This window comes from Anopheles cruzii, chromosome X, assembly GCF_943734635.1.
Source record: "Anopheles cruzii chromosome X, idAnoCruzAS_RS32_06, whole genome shotgun sequence".
NCBI classification, from domain to species: Eukaryota; Metazoa; Arthropoda; class Insecta; order Diptera; family Culicidae; genus Anopheles; species Anopheles cruzii.
The window spans coordinates 3,881,333-3,889,225 of NC_069143.1; the positions used below are offsets into that span (position 1 = coordinate 3,881,333).

General features: G+C 46.0%; 1 protein-coding gene across 1 annotated transcript in view; it reads left to right on the forward strand.

Annotated features, from left to right (window-relative positions):
- LOC128277678 (multiple epidermal growth factor-like domains protein 6) overlaps window positions 1-7,893 on the forward strand; it is a 55,633-nt gene that overhangs the window by 4,666 nt on the left and 43,074 nt on the right.

Consider the following 7,893-nt stretch of genomic DNA (forward strand, 5'->3'; position numbering starts at 1 on the left):
GGGGGGGCATCTCTGCGAACCTCTGCAACACGGTGCAACCAATCTAAATTGTGGGATGGGGGCACCTGGCCCCACCGGTGCGTGACGGCATTATTATGTAAAATTGAATTTTCCATTGTAACTCAATTAAATATTGCGGGATTACGGCGGCTAGCCTGGATCCAATTTGTCCGTGTCCGGGATTTCCGTCCGTAACGCGCCGCGCGCTGTGCAACATTGCAACTCTCGGTCTCGGCCCAAGAGTCCATCGAACCGTCCACCGAAGCTCTCTCCAGCTGACGGATTGCATCGGTCTAACGCAACGACGACGACGACATTATCCGATAGTTGAATTGCCTGACTGCGTCCTAATCGCTCCCCCGGGTGGGGGGGAGAGGGCGAACGCTACAAAGTATCGAGCGTAGTGCGTAGAGATGAGCCTCGCTCCTGCCGCTAGTGCCCGGACACAGAGAGCCGGACTTGGAATTGGATGCCGTAATGAGATTATGAGCCTGAAATCGGCCTTAATTATTGAGCACAGAACAGACGGCGGTGTCCTGTGGCGGGGTGTCTGTCCAGGTGTCCCAGGAACGCAAGAAATGCGCGAGGATACGCTTTTGTGACCGTTCAGAAAACTAAGATCTTCGGCGACGCCCGGCGACGGTGTGGCAGCTGCAGCTCTGTCACTTTAACCAGAAGCGCCCACCCTATTTGTGTGTGTGTTTGTGGGTGGGTGGGTAGGTGGGTGGTGTCTGACTCAAGCTGACCACCCAAGCTGGGGTATAACCCCTCCCTGAGGTAACTTCCGTCCGCGAAGCCACTCTTTCTCGGAGCTCTCAAGCTCATCAGATTTGCCCTAATCCTCGAAGCTCGACTCGAAGGATCGAAATCTAAGTGCGTGGTGTGCGTGTGTGTGTGTGTTGGAGTCAAACTGCAGCACACACCCGAGGGAAACAAAGACCCCCCCCCCCCCCAGTCGAACTGTCAACCGGCTCAAACGGGGCGAGTTGTCTCATCTGACGTTGCACACCCCAAAAGACAATCAGCTCAGGTGGAACATTATCCACCTTCGAGTGTGGGTTTGGGTGCATGCTAATGTGTCGTGGAGTGTCCGGTAGGTTGCCCAGTGCTGCTTGCGTGTTTAGTCCCCAGGTAACGGGACTGCAATGCTTCTTTTCGAGCTCCTACAGCGAGCGCACCCTCAGGCATCACCAAGTAATTTGTGTGGACAGTCCGTTTCGATAGTGATTAACTTCGGCATGGGCCGTGTAAGCCGTGTGTAGGCATTCCTTCTACTAGGTCTATACGTTGAGATGTGAACTGGTAAAAAGATGGCTGTACCTGTCGATTGGGACTTCTCAGTTTAGCGGTTCATTCATCATTACCTTGTTTTGACATCAGGTAAATGATTTCAGGTCGCAAAATAAATTATTTCGATGTGCAACCCATCATTGAAAGGGTTAAACTATGTCAACTTTTGTGCCTGAAAATGACGTTTTGCGGGAATTATAATTTTTCTGCTCCTCTTGAAGGAAACTGCTTCGGAATCGCACCAAATGCTTGTCGGGACTTGTGTTTGGAAGATCGCAGTGCTTTGAGTGGTTTAAAAAGTTTCAAAATGGCGATTTTGACTTAACAAAAATAAGTGTCGAAGGACTCCAAAAAACGGACTTTCTGATCGGACAGAAAGGTATGGTGTTTCACAAGCTCCTAAAACCTGATGGAAACGTTAATTCCGATCACTACTGACAACAAATGATCAATTTGAACCATGCATTGATCGAAAACGACCAAAAAGCCGTTCCAGTTTTTTTAAATGGAGGCGCCTGGTGGCCCGTGGCAACAAGCACCAGCCGCACCAAAAAACAAATCTGTTTCAGGGTACTATCAAATCACTTGAATGGGAGCTGCTATCCATCTCCGCGTTATTCACCAGACTTGGTTCTTTCCGAATATCATTCATTTTCATCGATCGGTCACGTATTGGCTGAGCAGCTTTTCGTTTTTCTACGAGGAAGTCGAAATGGGATGACTAATTAGTTTACTTAAAAAGCCGAAGAATTCTTTCGTCTGGGAATCCATGATTTAGCAGAGAGAGAGGAAAAATGTATAGCTAGCGATGGCACATACTTTGAATAAAATAGAAAATCGCATACAAATATTATAAACATTTTGTGTGTGTTAAAATCAGTTCACTTCTCAACGTATAGACCTAGTAAGTCCGGCCGACTCCTAAATGGACACCATTTAGACGCGGGACCTGGAGATTCCTGGTCCGGTCTGGAACCCCGGCTCGTGGACACCAATCACGTGGAGGACAGGGGGGAAACAGTGGGGGAAGTGGGTGCTCTCTCTGACTCTCTTTCGCTTGATAAAAACTACACACCGGTTGCATTTCCGTAGTAGCAATTATCCTCTCCGACACCTCAACTCCGAGGTGTCAGGGAGTGCGAAAGGCCTGACCGCCCTATCCTCTATATCCCACTCCTGTTGCAGTTGCATAGTGATGTCAGGTCTTCATCGTCGTACCCGACGGACGGTCTCGCCGAGGGCTATTCGCGACTTGGGATTTGGGAACTTGGGAAGGTACGCTACAAACTTGCCTCAGCGGACCTCATCGCGGACCCGATTCGCTTTTATTTCCTGTGGCGTTCCGGAGGAGTATGTAATGAAATTTTACTCGACCATTATCACCTCAACCGGCGCAAACTGCACACTGCAGGCAGTCGCAGGCAGTCGAGATACTTACCACACACACACACACACACACACACACACACCATATAGCCAAACTGCCTTTGTTGCGGCGCGGATCGGTCTCGGTACTCGTCCGGGTCGCGTTGTAATCCTCCGCTTAAAATGCTGAGCATGCCCCCTGAGGTCGGGGTGCCCTATGCGGAAGGACATCTACGGGCACGCGCGCCCCCCAGGAGAGTGCCTCCAGGAGATGGGGTCGCGATTCGAAAAGTTTTGATTAACTATTTTACGGGCGACGAATAAAAGCTCCTCCTCCGAGCGCACACCGGAGAGGTCGCAGTCGTCTCGAGTGTGATTGCAACAAACTGCAACCGAAAGCCGTCACTACTGCTCCGAGGGTCGCACCGATCGTCATCGTCACATCCTCGCATAACTTCCTGGCATTACTTAATCGCGTACTATGGCCCGCCTTTATCCGACGGCACTTTTTATGGCGCTGTGCTCTTTGTTGTGTAGTCGGGTGCATTTGTTTTATTTTCGGTTACTGGGTATGGCAACACCTGCGACGGCTGGGGGAGAGGTTTAAGCCGCTGAACCAAAGCACAAAGTGTGTGCCAACTTCTGTTTCAAAATCAGCATTCAAATACGCGTGCAAAGCGTCTTCCAGCGAAAGATTACAATTCGAATTTCATAAATGTGTGTGAAACAACCGTTGATGTGTTCGCCGGTTCATTTATTTGATAGCTTCAAAAAAGGAACTTAAAAAAAACACAGCTCGCACTTGACGGTGGTGGTCGGTTCCCTTCGTGGATAGAATCATTTTCTAGATCGGGCAGACATTCAGCTACAAATTTGACACTTGGGATGGCCCAAAAAATATGTTCGAAAACTGTACTAGGCTGTTCAATTAGTTCGTATGTTCGATAAGAAAAACACATTTTTATGGGTTGATATACACTTAATTATTTAGTATGGCGTTCCTGAACAAGAATACACTTGTTTCGAGGTGACTCCAATTTATACATTCCGTCCCTGAAGTGAGATTTTGGAACGCCTTCAAAATACGCTTCCGCAACTGTTATGACGTCATAATTGGATGAAAACCCCGTTTCACGCACTTTTTTTTTTGTTTGGGTCTGAAAACAGATGAAAGTCGCTAAGAGCCAGATCTGGTCAATACGCTGGATATTCCAACAATTCAAACTCTATTTCATGGATTGTTTTCATTTTCAACATGCTCTTGTGACATGGTGCATTTCCCTGATGAAAGAGGATGTTTTCCTTCTGCAAACCGGGTCTTTTTTTTTACGACTTTTCTCTTTCAGCTGGACTAACAATAATCAAAATTTATTGTTTTATAAGCCTCCAAGTAATCCGCTAACAATATTCCATTCGCATCCCAAAACTGACGCTTATAACTTCTTGGGCGATTTCTGGACATGAAATCGTTTTGGAGCTGAATAAGTGGGTTCACACCACTCGTTAGCCTCTTGTTTTGACTCACGATCATGGTGATATACCCAAGTCACATCCATAGTGATGATTCAATGCACAAAATCCACTTTATCCTTTCAAAATGTTGCCGAGAAACTTGAATTCGATGCGTTTTTAACGATTGCGGCACCCATTTTACCAACAGCTTTTAGGAACCCAAAACTTCAGTCAAAATATTGGTTATTTTGCCCAATGAGATGGCTACGTCTTGTACTAAATCTATTCCAGTAATTCGACGATGTTCCAATCCGGTATCCTGTATTTTTTCTACGATTTCCGGTGTTGTGTCTGTTTCTTGACTCTTTTTGACGTGGATCGTCTTCAAGGCTACTACGACCACGTTTAAAGTCAGAAAACCCCTCTTTTAATCCCATAATTTAAGGTGAAGTGTCTTTATACACTATCAACATTCGTTTAAAATTTTTATTTGCTTCTAAACCTTTCAAAAATAAAAAATAAATCACTGCACGAAACCTGATTTGTAAAACTTCACTTACGTTCATATGAAAAGTGCACCAATATAACAACAAAATTAGGCTTGTAGCATCGCCCTTTTTTTTTTAAATAATAGTGTTCTTTATTGAAGAACTAGGTGTGTCCAGTCCCCCGATACACGTTCCTTTTCAGGCAACCCAGGAGGCCTGGACCCTTACGCAAATTTAGCATCGCCCTTTGACCATACGAACTTATTGAACACACTAGTAAACCCTGCCCTGCCCTGTAATTTCGAAACTACCGAAATGGATAACCCGGTACTACTAGAAACAAAGAGTCCTGTTTCATTCGAAGAGTCGGGCCATGGCCATGGGCAAAAGCAGCAAAGTTTGCGCGGTTAACGTGGTGTACCCTATGTTCACCACAAACAAAACGAGAAATGATTATGATCTGATCCAACAAAACGGTATGCTCTGATATGCAAAATACTTGTGTGTGAACAGTTTCTTCGCTTACAAAGAAAGAACCCCAGACCGGCGAAAAGGATCAATTCCTGCGCTGCGCTGCTCATTTACTGCCGCTTAGTTCGCTTCACAACCTGTTAAAAATCCGTGACAAAAAGGGACGCCTGGTAAAAGGTATGGTAAATGCTGTGTGTCTGGGATTCGGATTGGGAAACGCAAAAAACAAACTGGCCAAACGGCACTGTGTTTATCGTATGAAGTTGTAGACGGCTTTCGGGAGCCGCTAGTTTATTTATTTTTGTGTTTGTTTTTTTTCTCGTTTTGTTTTCTCTCTGAAACCAAATCTTTGCATCATAATCACGGATTGCTTAGAGTTTGCAGTTTTTGAATCACGCTCGCGCTTTCGTTTTACTTACATATCTATACATTCTTTGTCCGTTTGTCCTAGGCGGTCCATGTTTCATGCTTTTTTTTGTTTTGTCTCGTTTAGTTGCGGAACTACGTTTTCTAAGATGGCAAGTGGCGGGGGCCTTGTCCGCCGGTCTTCCTATATTTGTGCGTTTCATTTTTTATTTTCGGTTCACGCTTGTAATTGTGTACGTTTCGACGTTTCGTTTTTTTCGGTTTTCCCGTTTTTTTTTCATTCGCTTCCATTCCACTGTCGCGCTTTCTCTCGCATATTTTCGTTTGGCCGCGCCGAGCCCAAGGAGGCCGAGCCTCCGCCTATGGCCTCCGATTATTTGTTTTTTTTTTTGGTTTGTTTTTTGTTTGTTTTTGTTTTACTTTAAATTGCTTCCTAGTATCACCAAATTGCCACCCTCCTCTCTACTGTCAGCAACAGATCAAATATGAGCGACCACTTAGCTACTTAACTTACCCACAGACACACACACACACAGAGTAAGAGACAGAGAGGAAAAGGGATGGGAAAGGGATGCTTGTAACCTTTCGCTCCGAATTCATCTCGGTGAGTCGATGCATTCTCGGTGCACCAGCGACGGAAAGTCGTCTTTGTTTGCTTTTTGGTTGGGGCCAAATTTGACACATTGTGAAGGGTTGTCTTCTTCTTCTTCGGGGAGAGAAGTTCGGGTTTCGCAGTCTGGTTGGGAGGGGGTGTGTTGGGTGTCGGAAAATCTAATCACAATCGACACCCGTCCACCGCCGCCGACCACCGTCGACCGACTGTGGTGTGTGGTGTGATGGAGTTTAGGTAGCTAAGTGTTTCAAAAGTTTATAAAACCTGGCCTCTCCTCTCTTCGTCGCCGCACACAAACAAACACCGACGGGAGATCGTTCGACACGTTCTGGCGTCGTCCCCGAAGAAAACAATAAATATATGTAATACTATATATGTATATATGTGTATATGTGTATGTATATATATATTCGACACGTATATATATATATATGCATATCGGATACATATCTATAAATCTGTGTCTGTTCTGTAAATGCGGCTGCGGCGGGCGCTGTCTATATTATTTCTACGAACGCTACCTCGACGCCTGCCAAAGGAGCTGTGCTTCGCTTATTCGCTTAGGTTGTACCAGTATTCAGAATAGCGCGCGTCCTTTCCTTTTTTTTAGGTTGCGTTTTTTGTTTGTCGAATCCTTAATCTTACGTTCGAAAAGCGGAAAAAGTTCAATAGCGGACTTGCGGAAGCGGTGTAAACAATGTAAACTGGCACACTGGGTACGCGCGTTGCACCAGTGCACCTGCAATAATACTCACACTAAAACACGAACACACACATTCACAGATACGCACACACGCCTAAAAACCGCGTGTGGTGTAAACGTGTTGCTTTTGACCCCCCAGCCACTTTGCAAACTTTGCTACGTTCGGTGCAAAGCGGTTGGTTGGGCTTTTTTGGGGTACCGAAAACGTGTCTACAACAACCTACCCTTCCGTTAGTTAGGCCTACCTCCTTCTCGTCGATGGCCCCAAAGTTCGTGCCATAACTCCCCGAAAACAAAGTTCACAATGTTTGCTGTGCCAGCGCTCTCTCTCTCGGTTGATGATTTGCTCGACAAATTTAGCACCAAATCGATCACTTTGTGTTGCTGTTACCTTACGCGTAGTCTCGAGTGAGAACAATAGACAAAACAACACAAAACAAAACGAAAAAGGGCAAAACAAACAGTGGACGACAAAATCCTTACCGCGCTAACCGTAGCTTTTTGTAGGTGTGTGTGTGTGTGCTACCACCGGCTGCTCGCAACTTACTTGTTACATTTACATTTTACACTTCTAACCTTCTTTTGGCGGGGGGGGGCTGGCGTTTTTTTGTGTTTTTATTCTCCGTCTTTTTTATGTGGTGCTCTTTCACGCTTTTCACGCTCGCGAATGAAATATGCTTTCTACTACCACCACCAGCCCGCGTTCGTACTACCCGACTCCCAACACTTATGGTACTTAAGCTTAAAACATTTAAATCGACACCTAAACTCCGGGCCAGGCGGTTCGACTTCTCGGCTAAAACAAAACAGGTTTAGCGAAGAGACATCTATACGCGGTGTTTTTTCCGTTTTTATTCGTTAAGTAAAGTTTTAGAGTTTTGTTTTACCGAGACGGCAAAGCTTCTTCTCGCCTACCGTTTACTCTAATGGTGTAATTGGTGTGTGTGTGTGTGTGTGGGTAGTTCGATCACCGCCAGGTGTCACCCGCAGACATCATAATTGCAAACAGTTTGACAGGACGTCAAAACGGGCTCACAACACTCTTTGGCTCCTCCATTTGCTACTCCACCACCGTCTGCAACGTGTCCTTGCGAAAGTGCCGGACATCCGGTGTGCGGCACAGGATCGCTCGTACCACCAAAACC